This window comes from Octodon degus, unplaced genomic scaffold (assembly GCF_000260255.1).
Source record: "Octodon degus isolate 3935 unplaced genomic scaffold, OctDeg1.0 scaffold00005, whole genome shotgun sequence".
Lineage (NCBI taxonomy): Eukaryota > Metazoa > Chordata > Mammalia > Rodentia > Octodontidae > Octodon > Octodon degus.
In genome coordinates, this window is record NW_004524581.1 from 14210570 (window position 1) to 14229062 (window position 18493).

The 18493-nt window shown below is 42.1% G+C and overlaps 1 protein-coding gene across 4 annotated transcripts in view; it reads left to right on the top strand.

The window, feature by feature from the left end:
- Positions 1-18493, top strand: part of Kat6b (lysine acetyltransferase 6B) — a 205595-nt gene that overhangs the window by 169932 nt on the left and 17170 nt on the right. The window lies entirely within an intron of this gene.

Below are 18493 nucleotides of genomic sequence, written 5' to 3' on the forward strand. Positions count from 1 at the left end.
TTTTTTAACCAGGTAAAAGTTACACTACAAGTATAGTATTGGCTCTTGCGTGCATCATGGTCTGGTACTGAGGTCAGACTTCCTGTTCTGCAGGAGAGGACAACTCGGGTACCAGAGATGTACCCCTGTCAGAGCCTCAGTCTTTATGTTAGCTGTGCAGTGAGTCCTAGTCCACTGTGATTTTGAACATCACCCACAAAACATGATGGAATTCATTCAGGTGACGCAGAGCTAATGAAGTGAGTGCCATCCACCAGAATCTGAGCAGGCACGGTTGTCCTGGGCTGTGGTTCCAGGATTTTTTCCTGTTCTTGTGGCTTTCACTCACTCCACTAGTGTAGATTAAGGAGTGTGGTGAAAGATTTGTAAACAGTTGAGAAGGAATTGGTATGCCTTCAAAGAAGGGAGGTGTTTCTGACCCTCAAAGCATATGGTGACCTGTGTGAAATCGATAAAAATTCAATTTAAAACCAGAAGAATTCCTTGGCTGCAAAGGTATTAAAGAAGATACAGTAGGCTGGTGAAAAAAATAATAGCATTTCCTTGGGAGTTATTTAAAATAATAGTTGTTTCCACCATTGTTCAGACGTAGTCCTTTGCCGAGGGCGGAAGTGGGTCACATAAATTCCTTACTTTGGACATTGTACTTTAGAGCTTAGGTGGGGCAAGGAGATGAACTAGGACTAGAGGTTTTCGAAAATCTGTTAGGGCTTTTCAGAGACCTTTTAAAGGTTTTGGTTTTTTAGTTGTTTTTTTCATGAGTATGGGTTCTTTTGATCTCTACATTTTCAATGAATCAAAGTAACAGAGCAGGAAAATGGGGTCAGGTGGTAGAGCACTTGCCTAATGTGCGTAAGGCCCAGACTCCATCACCAGTACTGCCAGGGAGCATTTGCTGGGGTGCAAGAGGATCTTTGCTTCATCTGGGATTACGAGTTAAGCAGATAGGAAGGAAGCTATCGCTACCTACTTGCACCCATGACCATGGAAGAGTAGACTACATACTTAACTCTGAGCATGAGGCTTAGGACTCTGTTCTGCTGAACAGCAAGAGATGTGCATGGGTCATATGTGGCACTGAGTGTTGCCTTTGCAGTAAGCTGTCTCTTGCCTGCTAGAACAACTTGCCTGGGATTTAGCAAAGCAAGATTCTCCAGGAGGCCACCATGTAGAGATTGGCCTGAGACCGAAAGCACTGGTTCCCTCAAGCCACTTCATGGATTTTGTGGCTCTGCCTAATTTTAACTTGGTGGAACACAAAATGACTGTTGTAGATGGAAGGCAATACCGCATTCCCCTCTCCTGGATTCTGAGATGCCCTGTCTTACTCAGAAAATTGCAGAGTCCTCCCCATGTCTTGTGTTCATCCACACATGTGTGCATGGACATGTTTATCTCTTCAATTTTCAAATGTTCTCAATCTGTGAGAAATTTCTCAAAATAGTACCATGAATTTTTGTACATTTTCTGCCTAGATTCTTTGTTTTGTTTTTGTTTTTGGTGTTTTTTGGTTTGTTTTGTGGCTGACTCAGCCCCCCTTGGAGGCAGGGCTAGAAGAGCAGCATGTGGTGCCTGGGATCGAACTGTGCTCCCTGCGCTTGCCTAAGTTTGCCTAAGCAGACACTTTAGACCACTGAGCTATCTCGCCAATCCTGTCTGGATTCTCTGGATATTAACATTTTATCACAACTGCTTTGTTATCACAATCATTTATTCACATTGTATATAAATTGATATGTGTATATATATATACGTATTGCCTGGGCTGGAACCCAGGACCTTAACATGAAGGTGTGTAGGCGGCGGCTCCACCTACACATCCACCAGCCCTCTTTTTCCTCACACAGAGACTCACCAAGTTTCCCATTCTGCAGTTGAACTCTTATCCTTCTGCTCTAGCCTCACACAGGTGCAGGATTACAGACGTGCACCGCCATGCCAGGCCTCTTTTGTAGGTTGCAGAATAGTGCACCTATACCTCTAAATATTGCTGTGTTTTCTTCAAACATGTTCTCATACACATGAACATGCAAGTTGTAAAAAATGAAGACATTGATATTGACTCAGTGCTGTTATTTTGTCCTACATACCTTATTCAGATTTCACAGATTACCAGTCTTCCTTAACCCTTTCTTGGGGGGAGATAAACCCCTGGGCAGGATTACATGTCATGTTGGGTTATTATCACTCCTGAATCTCCTATAATCCACAGAAGAACCTAGTCCTGTGATAACAGGTTTGGAGCATTTCATAATAAACGCTACACACACCCTATAGGTTCACCACCAGTGCAGTCTATCGTTCACTTTGTTTTTCATTACTTAGATTTTTATTTTTATTTATTTTTTGAGAGAGGGTGTCTCTGTGTATTCCAAACTGGCCTTGAACTCAAGACAATCCTCCTGCCTCACCCTTCTGAGTACTGGAATTACAGGCACGTGCCACCGCACTGGGCTATTGTGACATTCTTGCGGTGTACAAGGCGCTTATTTTGCATAATATTCCTTCGTTTGGGCTCTTCTCAGCCTCCACACTTGTGGTACGGTTGCCAGAGCAGTGATGCTGTGTCGTCGTCGGTGCGGCTCACCAGGGTCACATAATAACAGGGCAGCCGGGGTACCTGCTAGGTTTCGTCGCTGTAAAATTGCTGTTCTCCACTTTGCAATCCATAAGTGTTTGGCAAGAACATACTTCCGGATCGTGTCAGCGCCCTGTTTCTCATCCAGTTTTCACCCACTAGTTCTGTCACTAGGATTCTTGTCAGAAATTATCGTTACTAAAATATCCCGTGATTTCACTATTTGTTGTATATATTGGCATACTATAAAGCACAGCTTTCTCTTCTGCACTTGTTTAATTATGTAATTATGGATGCATTAGCTTTTGTTTTGTTGCTTATAACTTGTTGCTGCCAGTACTGGTTTTAATGGTTCCAAAGCATCAGATTAGCCTCTATAGATAATTTCAGAATTATGTAGAAGGCTTTGCTTCAGATTGCTTCTTGTGCGCTTTTAGAGTATGTGCTGCCAAAGCAAGCACTTTGGTACCCTTTACTTGTCCCCAACCATTAGACACCTCCATATTTCCTGGGACAGCCTGATATTCTGTATCCATGCCCTTCTGTCCCCTCTTCCCACCCGTGGAATCGGCCACTTCTTCCAAGGGCTTTGATTACTTGTAGCAGGCAACATTTAGAAAACCATCATCTGTGTATTTCGCAGTGATTATTCCTACTGTAGTTCCACTGTATTTTAGTCCTTTGTGCCCTCCCCCTCCACCCAGTTGCATGCCCCAGTCCTCCTAGCTGCACTGTATCATATGGCCGAGATGTCCATGGTCTATTCATGCATTCTGCTGTGCAACATATATAGGTTGTTTCCAGTATTTTGCTGTTTGAAAGATGCTATAGTGGGTTACTGCAAGCACATTTGACTTGACATATTTACTATACTTGTGCCGCAGTGATAGCTTACTCTCTATTCTTCCGGTGTAGGATTCTCCGTGACTGGGCAATAGGTGAGCAGATAAGATTTTTCACTCAGGCCTGCAGAACCAGAATTCTGCCTGGGGAGTAGAATACAAAAGCCTCCCCATCAGTTCTGACTTAACAGAGACCCTGAGAAAATCAGCTGAGTCAGCCATAGGCAGGAGAGCGGCGTGTCCCCTGGTGGTCAGAGAGGGCAGCATCCTGATTCCAATGTGCATCTCTGGAAGTGTTTTCAGCTGATTCCAAACTGGGGGAAGAGGATTAGAGCTTACTTATTTCATTCTTTACCCCACCGATTCAGCCTTTATCAATTAGAAGAACTCAACCTGGTGTGCTAGGTACAACTGATTAAAAAAAAAAGTGACGAAGTTCATGCTTGCTGGTCAGGCTCTCTAATGAGTCCCCAGTTATTGTACAGTATATGTGCACAGTGTGCTTGGATGGCTCACTAGGCACAGAAAACACGGCTGAGTGGTGCAGTGTAGGCCGAGGGAACTGATGTATTCACAAGCGTGGCCTCGTGAGCATAGATGTGTTGAGTAGCTACAAAAGAAACCAGATAAACTCCAGGTGAAGATTTACATGGTAAAAACAAGACATACGGAAACATTGTACAGCTTCAGAACATAAAACTACTTACCTTGATCTTTGTCTTGTTTTTATTGAGAAATAATCAATGAGACAGTTTCAAAACTGATTAATAGGACAGTTTCAATAATTAATACATTGTACATTGTTATCTTCTTCGTGGTTATCTGTAGTATAAGATGCAGACAGAATAGCCTGTCCAAACACTATTAGAACAAATCTTTCTTCTCATTGAATTAAGCGAAAGTAGCTGTATATCTAGCCTAACTATTCTGCATATACAGATACAAAATGTTCCTTCCTTTTATCCCCCCTTTTTTTGCTTGGTCCTGTCAGAAATGGGTATTCCATTGGCATCTAAATACTATAGGTGCGTGAATTCAGCAAAACAATCCAACACAGTCTAGCACTCCACAACAGTAGTGGGTTGTCCACAGAAGTTGCTTACTTGAGCCTTTCACAGCTCAGGATATTAATATGGCTTTACTTTATATGCCTCATTTTTATACTTTTCTGCTGGATGGCTAAGACCAAGATAAAGCAAGACCTGTATAACAAGAAATGGGAACTTTGTATCTGATAAGGTCAGTCAAGTACCCTCAAGATTTATCCTGTAGCCCTGTACCGCAATTTGCAGATCCTTTGTCAGTGTCAGCCATGTGGATGAGTCATGGCCATTGTTTGACCAGTTTACTCTCTGTGAAAGCCTGACAGAATGTTTTCTCTCCATGTGACTCTCCTTAGGCACACTCTACATCATCGATCACGTTGCTCTGTGGCCCCATCTCCTTGATCAGAAAATTTGGGACACAATTGAGTTACATGAGATTACAGTACAGGTTCACTTATGTCCTGAGTCTTCACTGACCTTGAAAGGCTATAGTCAAATTGTTGGCTGTCCTTGCAGTCCTTCTATTTCTCTAATTTTTGGTCTGCAAACTTAGGTTGTTAGGGGCTGGGGAGATGCCTCAGTGGAATAAATGCTTCCCTGGCAAGCGCAAGGGCCTGGATTCAATCCCTGGTTCTGAGAAAAGAAAAAAAAATAGGAACTTAGGTTGTTAACCCTCCAGAAGAGAAGCTTATTATTACCCTACATCTTATGCAGTTGGGTTTAACTTCACTTGATCTTTGAGTAATCAAGAAAACCATAAATATTAAAGGAATGAAAGAATATGGCTATGGGCTTGACTATATAAAAGAGTGTAACTTCTATCTAGTAAAATATATTACAAGCAAACATAATGGGAAAGATACTTGCAACAAATATGCCAGGTATGAGTTTGGACACCCTTGTCCAGGTTTTTGTGGAGTTCAGAGCTCAACAAGGGCTGTGGTAGAAGAAGCCTTTGCGAGCTGTGGCTGCATGACGTGGTGCTGTCTGAAACCAGAGCTCTGTGCATGCACAGTAGGAGCAGGGTGTCCCGGTACGAGGAGGAGAATGGATCCGGGGAGTTCCATGAGCTGTTGCGCTAAGAGAATAAGAAGCTCATCAAGGAAATTGGAAAGTTTCCAAAAACTGGAAGTGAATCTGGAGAGAATCGTGTCAGAACAGGTAGAGGAGGTCGGCATTTCAATAGCAGCAGTAACAGTGATCATAACCAGAGCTGACATTTCTAGAGCACTTGCTATGTATTGTGCGTTGTCACCCGAGTTACACACATTATCTTAATCCTCATCCGGAGCTGTGAGGTTGCTTGCTGTTGTCACCTCTTTGGGAGCACAGACACTGACATAGATATGGGCAAGGACAAGTTGGAAAAAATACAGGAAAACAGGGCCACAAACTTCAGTTTAAGATCTTGGTCAAGCCAATATTCTATGCCTCAGAGGAAACTGTAGGACGTGTACTTTGGAGGCCAGGGGTTTGAGTGGAATTAAAAGAAGTATATTCAGTTCGATTCCCGGCATGCCACGCCGGCCTGCCCCTTGAGACACACTGAGATGGTGATTGAGACTGGGCTTAGTGGAACGCGCCTGTAATCCCAGCACCTGGGAGGCTGAAAACAGGAAGGATCACTACAAATCCAGTCTCTGTAGTGAGACCCTAAAGACCCTGTACTAGATACTTTTTTTTTTTTTTTTTTTTCTCGGAACCAGGGATTCAACTCAGGCCCCTGTGCTTGCCAGGGAAGCACTTATTCCACTGAGCCATCTCCCCAGCCCCTAAATACATTTTTAAAAAATTAAATAAGAGTTCCTCTATCAAATATGGATGGACAAGAACCTGGTTGGTTTTGTTTTTAAACTAGAGAGAGGGAGAGGGAGGGAGGGCATGTGAGATGAAGAATAAACAAAGTGTATTGTCCAGATGGGAGTTATTTAGTGTTAATTCAGAAATGGCATTTGATGATATATAGAATATTCTTTCCTAATGAAAGTGTAGTATTCAAAACTACTGACTAAAATTATGATTCTAAGTCTTAACATTAACTTGTAACTTTAAGTAAGATGCCAGTTAACTGACCATTTGGGGGCTTTTTAAATTAGAATCTCTTTACTTGTAGACTAATCATAAAAACTTGTCAATAGGTTCAGTTTTGAGCTTTCTTTATTCAATATAAAAATAATTATGTGGTATCAGGGTTGTCTTCATAGAACAGTACTGTAACCATAGATGTGCAAGTGATTGAAGTGGGCAGTCCCTTCTGGAAATCCCCTTTGGTGTCTTTCCCTTGATGTTGTTTGCTAAGAGTTTCACCTTGTCTTTCCTGAGATTTGTATACTGTTTAAGACAAACAGAGTCTCTAATACACGTGCTGCTGGTAGATGGGTCATTTCATAGCTCTTTCAGCTCATCTACTTAGTTCATGTCTTCAGCTTGGTGAGCAATGTGCTTTTGCTTCCTTTTCTTAAAGACTGTGCTCCCTATCACCGCTGCCACCATATACGATCAAGGAAAGCTGAATTGGGGTTTAGTTAGTACTTTTGTTCCTTTCTCTCTTGACCTTTAAGTGGTATCCACCTTCATTCTTCCCCTCTGATTCTAATCTCAAGAGTCTCTTTCCCAGGTATGATGACCATCTCACCCTGGAGATTCCCAGGTTGTCTCTCCTTGAGCTTCTTCATCCCCTGAGCTGGGTGCTTCAGGAAGTGGCCCTTACACAGAGAAATTAATCGTCTCCCTGGTTCCTTGCTCCCTGCTTCTCTGCTCAGGAAGCTGATGCCTAGAGGAGAAGATGAGAAGATGCCTAGAGGAGTACAGTGCAAGGAGGCTAAGATCTCTTAACACAGAGAACTTTCCCCGTGTCTTGAGTGCTGGCTACTGATTAAATATTCTATTTTACAATGTCTAAATATAGACCTGCATTTTATAGTTCATGGTATCTACTATTACCAACTTAATGTTTTAAAAGTCGATAAGCTATTCTATGTAAATGAGATTCCACTTCTAAACCTTTCAAACACATTTTGAGTAAAAGAGTGTTTTGTGGTGGACATGGTAGCCTACACATATAATCCCAGCACTATAGAGGCTAAGGCAAGAGGATCCCTCTAGTTGGAGGCTAGCCTAGGCACATAGTGAGTTCATAGTCATCTAAAACTGCATTGTGAGACCCTGTTTCAGCACCCTTCCGCCCAAAAAAGTGCTTTTCAACAATTTTAACCTACCTAGAAATGGATTTTTGGAATGAAGTTTTGAAAACTGGCTGGCTTGTATCTGTCTGCCACTTGGCCAGCCTGAAGGAACCAGGGCTGTTGTTTCACCCTCTCTGAGTCAAGGTCAGTGACACAGGAAGTAAGTTCTCCTCAAGAGCTTGTTCCAGACAGCTCTGTATAATGTAGGTGACTTCCATCTGCCCCTCCAACAGGTGACCTAAGGTGGGTTCGTGTGGGTAGAGACACTTCCCTTCTGTCCTGGGGTAGCCAAAATTTCAGCCTCTACATGTAATCCTGGCACCTTTGTGAATTCTATGCTTGACTGGTAAAGGTCACACTGCATCCGCCTGGGCCATAAACTGTCCAGGAGTTGCTGCAAGATAAATATCTCACATTTAGTATTTAACCTCCCTGCCAAGCATTGTAAAAGACTTGGGGGACCACGACAGGTGTCTCGGTTATCCTTTTTTACTGGCACTGACCTCAAAACAAAACAAAGCTGCCGTAGGCTGACCAGACCAGAAATCACTTAGAAAGCTGAGGAGATTTTTATATACTTGTTAGTGTTTGTCCACATCCTTCACCAAAAGGAAGTACCTCGACACTGGACTGTGTTCTCTGCTGCGTCATCGCTTCCTGGAAAAGCCGGAAACTTTAGTAGATGCTTATTATTTGTAGAGCAAATTTTGCTAAATAATTAGCACAGGAAAGACTATTTCACCGTGCTTTCTCTTCTAGAATTCTCAGGAAGAAAAAACTCATCTTTCCAAAGTGCTGTCGGCGGTGGTTTATTTCCCAGTGAAGTCAGGCGTGCTGGGCCTCTTGTGAGGCCCAGAGTTTTTGCTGGCAACCAGCCTTTGTTTAGAAGTTTTTGTCGAGAAGCCCAACCTGTAGCTTCAGTCACATTTGCCTGCATTTGGTTGAACATCCTCCTATATTTTTCTTAGTTTTTTCTTATCAGTTATTTTTTTTTTTTTTTTTTTTTTTTAAGAACAAGGGACTGAACTTGGGCCCTTGCACTTTCCAGGCAAGCGCTTATTCTACTGAGCCATCTCCCTGGTCCCCAATTAATTCATTTCTTAATGCATTTATTTTGTAAGAAAAAAGTCCAACATTAGGTTAACCGTTTGATGCTGTTGAGAAAGCTTCTCTTGTGCTGTTCTAGCTGCTCTCCTCCCTTGTGAGCAGAGGCAGGCAGTCATGAGAAAGGAGATTGAGCCTTTGGAATAGCGCTCACGAGCTTCCAGCCTTTCCTACCTCGGTAACCACGTCCCCTGACACTTGTTGGAGGATCACAGCAGCCGTATCTGCAGGCTTTGGCGGGGGGTGGGGTGGGATGGCTTGTTTTGATCTGGGTAATCAAGTGTAATGATGACATATGTTTTAATAGGATTCTGGTCTATAATATAATAAGGAAAATGGCTGTTTGTCCTTATTTTCTCATTATAATATGTTGTACTAAAAAGCCTCTGCCCTTACTGTGTCATTACACTGAGCGGAAGTACGATATATTTTAATATGCTAAAGATAACATCAGGGTTGAAAATTGAGCTCTGTGATTTATTCTGAGGTTGACTGTTACTGAATGCATTGAAATGAGTTGCATGAGGCAGTGCAGCCAACTATTTATATATCTTTTTAAAAACTTAGCTTGTCATAAATAAGTGCAAATAAATAGCTCATAGAATAGTTTGTATTCATTGCTTCAATGAAAACATCGTAAATAGAAAACATACGGTCTGCAGTCTCTCATTTTTTCTGAAAGCTACTGTTTTGCTTTACATAGCTCTGATTTTTCAAGTTTTGGCAAGCAGGTAGGGTTTTTTTTGTTTTTTCCAATTTTTTGTTTGTTCAGATTTTTAACACTGATGGGCCGTCACAGTGAGTCATATTGAAACCCACTGCAGGGCAGCTTCCATTCTCATCCTTCGTAAAGGGGTAACCTGAGCTGCATGCACCGAGCACAGTGCCTTCCACAGAGTGGGTGCACAGCCAAGGTTTGATATGGGAGCTCATGAACGCATGCATCCATCCGGCTGATCCTCATTCAGACAGCATGCACCAAGCAAGCTTCTGGTAGAAGAGGCACTCGATCTGGGCTAGCCCGCCACACCAGTTTTCTGTCCCTCATCTCTTCCTTCTGCAAATGTGCTTTCTTTCCATAGATTGTGCCAGGCACTATGCAAGTCAGTGAAGGATCGAGGGCTCTCTTGTAGGGCCAGGGGGGTAGGGATCGTGTGCTGCTCCCATCTCTTGGCTGTTGTGGGTGCAAACGGGGTGGGGAAGGTGCCTCCAGTTCTCTTCTCCATGTTCTCACTTAGGCACATATGTGCAAACAAGGCCAAGAAAGGTTTTATTCTGATTGGTTAGCGCCTGCTGCTGTACCTGATTTGGTTTCAAAAATTATAGTAGAGATACTATATGTAAAATAGTCTAAGATGAAAGTTTGCTAAATCCCTTTAGTGATAATATTTCTAAACAATGCAGTCAAAAATTTCAGATGGCTCTAAGGTAGTTTTTTGTTTGGTAGGGTTTTTTTTTGTTTGTTTTTTTTTTTAAATCAGTTTATTTTGCTAATTTTATTTATTTATTTATTTATTTATTTATTTATTTATTTATTGGCGGGACCGGGGATTGAACTCAGGCTCTTGCGCTTGCCAGGGAAACGCTTATTCCACTGAGCCATCTCCCCGGCCCCTTAAATCAGTTTATTTTGGATAAAACAATACATTTCCCTTAGCTGGTTTTGGATTGATTTGGGAAAATACTAGTTAAAGATCTGTTTGGTTTTGTTTTTTGTTTTTTTTCTCCATAGGTTTGTGGTTGACATGTTTTCACTCTGTTATTTATGCTACATTTTCATATTTACCAATATGAAAACCTCTACTTGATTATTTATATTGAGTCTTATTTTGGGTTGACATCAAAGATGAACTTTTTCCAGAGCACATGAAACCAGTTGAGTGGATTAAAGTGAAATGTAGCAATTTGTCATTGTTGGGGGGAAAAAAGCAATATAGTTACATGGCAGAAAGTATTGAAAAAAATACTGCTAAAATTCTAAGGGGCTGTGATAAAGGTGGCCCTTATTCTAGTAATAAATTTGTATTTGGCCTTTTTATAAGCAAATTGAGTCATCCTTTTAACAGAAGTAAAGGAGTTCATTCTGTAATAGAGAATGTTCTTCTTGTCACACTAAGCAACAAGAAAATAAAAATTGTTAGCATCTTGTCACAAGGATTCTGGTCAACTTGAGGAAGCGGACAACAAATATAAAGATAATTCCAATTGATTAAAACTTACCAGGGCTGGTGAGATGGCTCAGTGGTCTAAAGCACCTACTTGGAACAAGCTCAGCAAAGCGCAGGGACCACGGTTCAATCCCCCAGCACCACATGTCAGCCAGCCCCGCCCCCTGGTGGGCTGAGCTGGCCACACACACACACACACACACACAAATAAATAAATAAAAATTTAAAAAAAAAAACAAAACTTACCAGATATTTACATTCACCAGTTCACAGTCATATTGAAAAGCAAACTAGGGGGCTGAGGAAATGGCTCAGTGGAATAAGCACTTCCCTGGCAGGCACAAGGGCCTGAGTTCAATCCCCGGTTCCACAAAAAAAGAAAGAAAAAAAAAAGAAAACCGAACTAATGTAGTGGAAAAGAAGAATCAGTTCATTCGTTGTCTTAAAAACTGGTAAATGAAAGTATTTATCCTGCCTGTCTTACATGAAATACAGCACTAGGTAACCACCAGTGTACGAAGGAAACGGCATGTTGCCTCATGTAATATCCTTGTGAATTGCTTGATGTAGACATTGAGTGTCAGCAGCTTCAAGCTTCACAAAAAGAGCAGTGTATGTCCTGATCGATGTATGGGATTCGGGTCTGACCAGGCCCAGGCTTCTTGCCGCTTGGAGGAATACGTGATACATCGGGTATAGGGTAAAGGGACGCCCTGGCAACCCAGTAGGTCACAACTTCCTGGTTTCAAGAGCAGATCAGCTGTAAGCAAGGAATGCAAGGAGGTAGCCAAAGGTTAAATGAGACAAAATGTTCAAGTTTTTTAAATGGACAGAACTATATTTGTACCTGGCATGTTTTCATATAAGAAAACAAGTTTACTAAAATTCAGATGATAATTACTTATAAAGGAGAAAGCATATTTGGCTGGGACAAGTGGAAGGTATTATATGTTTTGTGTGCTTTCTGTGTCTTACATTGTGTGTGGGTTGGTATGTTTTGAGGAACTGGGGATTGAACTCAGGCCCTTCCGCTTGCCTGGGAAGCGCTTATTCTACTGAGCCATCTCCCGGGCCCTTGTGTTGTTTTTAAGAAGCAGTTCTCTTAAAATGGAGATAGCCTGTAGTGCTTGTCTTGGCACCCAGTGGTGCAGGAGTTTGGGGGCCATTAGAACTGGACAAGTGAGGTGGCATTACAGGATTGATGTGTTAAAGAGAGAGTTTTTCATCTTGTTTCAAATAAAAAACAGGAGTGCACAAGTATTTGTCGTACTGACACTGTCTTTGCAGAGCCATTTTTGCATGAAGGAAACATACTGAAGTTTCTTAGAATTTTACCTTTTAAGTGTTAAGTTGAGTTCACCACAGAACAGATTTCTAGTCAGATTTGCTTCCAGTCTCAGGTTAGGGAAACATAATTGAGTTGTATGTTAACAGAATGGAGATGAAATGAAGGATTTAGATGGGGAACTGCAGTAGTGCAGGAGAGGGATGGAGAGAAGAGAAAATCTATAACGGAGCCCAAAGACAAGATGCTACCGTGTGAGAACTTCTTGTTCGTTTTTTGGTAAGGTCCCAGGTAGAAGAAAACAATCCCGACAGGTAGGTGTTCTTAAATGTGCATAGAAAATTGTGGTGTCTTGAGCAGTTCTCAAATTTGCGGCAGATATTTAGGCTTACAGAAGAGAAAATACGTTAAAAATTATGCTTTAAAAATGGAAACGAAAAGGCTAGAACATCTTAAAATGTACTGAAATGAGGCTCTGCTGATTATGTGTTGAAAAGATCGGCTTCCTTCTCACTAAGATGATTCTCTCTCTGCCCATAGGTTTGAAGTCCTGCCTTGCAGTTTGCCCAGGCCTGGGACTTTTGCCCATGAAATTAAGAAAGTTAATACGATTTTCCCTACCAAAGCAGAGGAGGCATCCGAGTTCCCTGCCAGCCTTCCACCCCTGCAGCTTTTCAGTTGCATCCAGTTAAAAATTTGCAGACCATAAAGAATGTTTTTAGACAGCAAATAAAAAGAATGGTGCCCATGAATTTGTTTGAAACATTTTTTTGCCAAAAATTTCCACAAATCTTGTTTGAAAAGGAGAAGAAATCACCAGATTTTTATTAATAATCTGGAGCTTTTTAGAGTGTTTTTCTTTGAACTCTCTCCCTGGCATCTTTTCATAAATTAAGGGTAAACTTTTTTTGACCTCATCACACATAATTAAATAGCCATTGAGAGGTTAAACCATCTCAAAAGTGATTCTGTATCATAATCTCCATTCTGCAGAATTACACAGGAAGTTTGTTTCTGTTCTCAAGCAGGGTAATTACAAGAGACAGCAACGTAATTTATGGTCTCAGACTGCTCCGATCTGTTAGTCCGTAATAACACACTTCTACCTAGTGGTATGCCCCCCGCGAGTGTCTCTGCATTGTATTTTGATTTGTAAATGATTGCCCTGTGATTGATGGATTGACGGATGGACTGATTGCAGTATAACATACTGAACTGATTTTTTTCTTACATGAACTTCAGCTATTACATGTCTCGTTGAGCCTCTGTTGTACATAGCTTGTGGTTCTCCTGTTCAGCAGTTACAAGTTAGTTGACAACATAAACTTCCTCATAGCCTTCTCAGTAAATACGGAGTGCTTCTGTACATCCTAACTAGAGTGGTGCCTAGCTGCTAGCAGACACATGGCTGTTAGCACACTACTAAACCATTTTAATCCTTGGAAAACTGAGTGGAAATTCTTTAACAGTGCCCACATAAGCTAATGGCTTATGGAATACTGCTGCACTATCATGTCGGTGCTGTGTTAATACTAATATATTGTTATTAAGTCTCAACTCTTTTACTGCTGGGATTTTAGAACAAGTCAAACTAAACAGTGGCTTCTTCAAGGGGCTTCGAAGTGAACTGCTTACCACTAGCTGAAGGAGAAGTTGATGATTTCTTAATACAGGTGATGGTGATTTTACATGCTTGCTTGCTTGCTTGCTTGCTTTCTTTCTTTCTTTCTTTCTTTCTTTCTTTCTTTCCTTTTTTTGTATTTTAGGGAAGGGTCTACAGGGTGTTCAGGGTCTCACTACTAGATCGGGCTCCTAGTGATCCACCTGTTTACAGCCTCCCAAGAGCTGGGATTACAGGTGTGTGCCACCACGCCCAGTCTCCATGGGGATCTCAGCACACCCCGGGGGCAGGGCCATCACGCCAGGCCTGGGGGATCAACACTGCCCCACCTCTGTGTTTGTGTGTGTGCCTGTTTGTTCCTAATAGCTCATATCTGTAGCACATTTATGTTGTATGGTTTCTCCATCGTTAAGGGCCGGATGGGTACATGATAATGTGTCCACTGACGGATTTACAGTGCAATCCCAGCCCAGCTCACATGCCGTCTTCAGCATGTGTAGCTTGCCTTGGAAATGGGCTCTGTGGCAACACAGTGGGCTCAGCCATTCGCTGCTAGAGATTTTTACTTCAGATCATGCTTTAAAACATTTGGGCAATAAAAAAAAAGAAAGAAAGTAGAGTGGCTTGTGTACATAACCTGAGGACTAGAGGTGCTTCTTAGCCTTCCACTTTGAACAGCGCTTGATCAGTGGGATCAGCCGATGGGCTATGCTTTGATTTGAGAAGGTTGACTCAAAGACTGACAGCTCCCTCTTGAAATGTACTTTGTTTGAAAACAAAGGAAAATTTTAAAGAGATTTGTATTCCCACTTCTTTCTTCAGTCTCGCTTTGTGTTTGTGTTTGCTGTGTAAAAGCTCATCATCCAGAATTGGAATTGCAGCATACTTTGTTCTATTTTTGAAAAATTACAGCTGGCATATAGATGTCTGCCCATACTCTCACACACTGGACTTCAGGGGGCTCCTGGGACAGCAGGTGGCAGGGCAGGTTGCTCCACTTTTTAATGGTGAATTCTTACTGTCAGGTTTTTGTGGCTTAGATGTGAAAATGTTTTCAGGTTTCAACACTGACAGTGGGGGAGTCAGCTATGCGAAATGCATTTCTTGGGCACAGTGTTAGTGTAGAGCACAAGTCTAGTGGCTTTGAGGCCCTGGGCTTAAATCCCAATCAGCATCCCACAGTAGCCACTTTTTCCAGGTATAAACTCAATGCTCTTAACTATGTGGTTCAGGCAGCCCTTGAACTCACTCAGTAGTCCAGGTTGGCCTCCGCCTTGTGGCGATCCTCCCACCTCACCTTCTTGTGATGACACCCCATAGTATACTGGGATTATAGGCATCTTAAAAAGAATTTAAACTAGTCTTAACTATGCAAAATCAAAATATGTCAAGGAAGGAGGCATAACTGTGACACATCTTCCTCATTTCTGTTATGTTGAAAGCAGTGGCTCTGGTAATTTATTGTCATCTAGTGAAATGCCTCTGCACGACAAAGTGGAGCTTTACTTAGATAGGTGATCAGCTTCCTGGACAACTTCGTTACTTAAATTATTATCGGTTTGCTTGGCACTAGAGATTGAAAATAGGGTTAGTCCCAAACTACATCCCATGCCTTTTTGCAATAATGTTTCATAAATTTCCCAGGCTGGGCTCAAACTTGCAGTTCTTCTGTTTCAGTTTTCCAGAATGCTGCGATTACCATCATGTGTCATTGTCATACATTGTTGCAGATATGTTCGAGTTTTAAAAAAATTTTTTTTTTTTTTTTGCCTTTTCTGAGTGGTTTTAATTTGGGCAAAAATGATATCTACAGGAAGAAACCATCTTTCATCCCCTCGTTGTTTTATTCTGTGTCACAGCTTTTGTTTTCCTATCAGCTAAATTGATGAAGCAAATTTGTTTCATAATCATCTCCTCAGATTAAAAATTATTGTAGGGACAGGGAGGCCTAAATTCAATCCCCGGTTCCAAAAAACAATATAATATATTGGACCAGGACTTCGTTTAGAGTGCTGTACCACACACTGACAAATATTCCTTGTTTAACTCAGTAAGTCCTCAGTGTGGTAAGTCACAGTACCCTCTTCATTGGCAGTCATCCCTTGCCTCAACTCTTAGTGACTCAGTTTCCCCACTTGCATTCTAACCATGTAAGGTGGCAAAAATTGAGTGATGGAGTTAGCGCTGTGACCCTCTTTTTTTTTTTTTTTTTCTTTTAATACTGAGACCCAGGTATTGTCCACAACACCTTTTCCTTGCTATTTATAATGGACCATAATTTGTATGTTTCCCTGGCAAAAAGGTTTGAACCACCAATGGTACAAACCGATCTAACCACTTTTATCAGGTGTTTTACTAATACAATTAAAAGCCACCCATGGGACTGCACATACAAAGTTCTTCAAGCTGGCAGGGATGTATAAATGTCACCCATAGTATACCTGAAACCAGACTGGCTAAAATAGGCAAGAGTTTGGGGTTGGGTAAGGCAGGCATCAGTAGATTTTTTGTTGTTGTTGCTGCTGCTGTTTTACTCTCCCAGGCGACCTTCACGTGCAGCCAGGGTTGCAGGTCACAGGCTAGTGTAGACAATGGGCGAAGAGCAGGAGAGAGCACATGCTCACTGCTTGAGACCACAGTTACAAAATACCACTGCCTCATCTTTGGGTGTGGTTGTATTGCGGGGGTTTGTGCCTGGCCCTTGGCCAGCTTCTGTGGGACTCCCCTTACCTAGCCCAGTGCTCTCCTTCCAAATTTGTCACATGTCTGAACACTTACCTTTTCCCTGGGTGGTTGGCATACAGATTAACTACCCCTTCAAGGGCCTCCAGTGTTGTCAGTAAGCTGTTGGCACCTGACGACAGCACCCAGGTCCAAAGCTGCTGTTGTTCACCATCCAGAGGTAGGAGTTGAGGGGCGCTGTCCTCTCTAGGTGGACTTGGAGGGGTGGGCATCATTCAATAGAAAAGACCACAGCCACCTTCCCAGGTCAGCACTGGTACGTCTTCTCGGGAGCATACAGGGCCTTGGAGAGGAGACATGTAAGATCTGAGTGGCCAGCCGTCCTTCCCACAGACCTGCTGTCTCCACTCTGTGTCTTGCTGGCTACTTTCCCAGGGACACATGTGGGGCTGTGATGCATCTGCCTCTGGCTGCCTGGGTTTCTCCTGCAACCCCAGTGGCCATTGTCTCTGCGGTCTGTCAGCTTGCTGTCCCCACTGGCCAGGCCTTGACGTAAAGGACTTCAGAGCCAGCAGGAGTGTGGGACACAGAATTGTGCTTGCTGAGAACTTTGAATAGCTAAGTTTTTGAGACCATTCCTGAGGCAGAAATGTTTTCCATGCTCGCTTTCTTTAATTAAATTTATATTTGGGTTGTTAGCTGGTGAAGGGGAAGGGAGGGCAGAGGGGAGGGGTGGCTTCTACCCAGGCCGTGGTTTCAGGCTCCTAAGGGAAAAACGGGACAATGAAGGTGACTCTTCCCAATATGACCCTGTAGATGAGTTTGTATCCTTCTTTCTGTGCAAGTTTTATTCTTTCCTTGTGTAAGAGTATTTAGTTACTCAGACTATCACCTTGAGACTTCATTCTCAGTGTGCTGAGTAACAATGGCTAACGCTTACATAGGGTTACAGCAGTGTGACAGGCAGTGTTCTGCCTGCTTGTGTTAACACACTTAATTCTCACAGAGCTGTAAGAGAGGAGTGTAATTACTAACTGCATGTTGTGGGTAAGGGTTCTGAAGCACAAGAGAGGTTAAATAAAGTGTTCAGGGTCATAGGGCCTGATGCATAGTGACGCTGAGATTCTATACAAGGTATTTATCCTCTTACTCACTACCTTACACTATTCAGTGTGTCCCATAGGTTTTAAAATAACTGGTCATGCTGTCTGCAGTTTTTTTAAAATTCCTTTTAATCTTTCAACATAATGCCCAAAGTGTGCTTTAGGTACTGTACAAGGTCGTAACTATTTTAGAGTAATACTAGTTTTCATAATTTCTTGCTTTCTCTTAAGAGCATACATTGAAAGTTTTCCTGAAATTTCATGACCTGATATCCCAACAGATTGAGTATGAAAACAAAGATGGGAATCTGGCTGTTCTCTCTTAGGCCAGAAGTTAAAGAGATTTGCAAACATGGGGGGGTGGTTATTCTCTCTTCTTATTCTTATTTACATTTTAGAAAATACAGAGTGTCATTAAAAATTAGGGTAACATAATGGGTTTATTGACTTTTTTTTTTTTTTTTGCGGTACCCAGGATGGAATTCTGGACCTTACCTTTGTCAGGCAGGCACTTATGCCACTGAGCTATATCCCTGACCCTTTTATTGACATTTTTAAATAAATGATATTTCTCATTTCTTTGTGCCCTCTATAGATACAGCCTTTATACACAAAACCTCTTTAGAATCTTCAAAAAATAGGTTACGGTGAGTTTTTAGAAGATGAAGACCAAGATGTTGCCAATTCTTGATATTCAAGTATAGTACACAGCCTTGGAACCTAGGCCCCAACCCAGACCCACCAAATGAGAATCTATGTTGTAACAAGAGGGGAATTGTTTGCCCAGTGAAGGTCGAAAAGCATGCACAGAGGGCATATGGCAGCAACTCAGTGGTTTCTGGGTCACTTTCCATCTTTAGCACGCTAGAGAGTACTTTC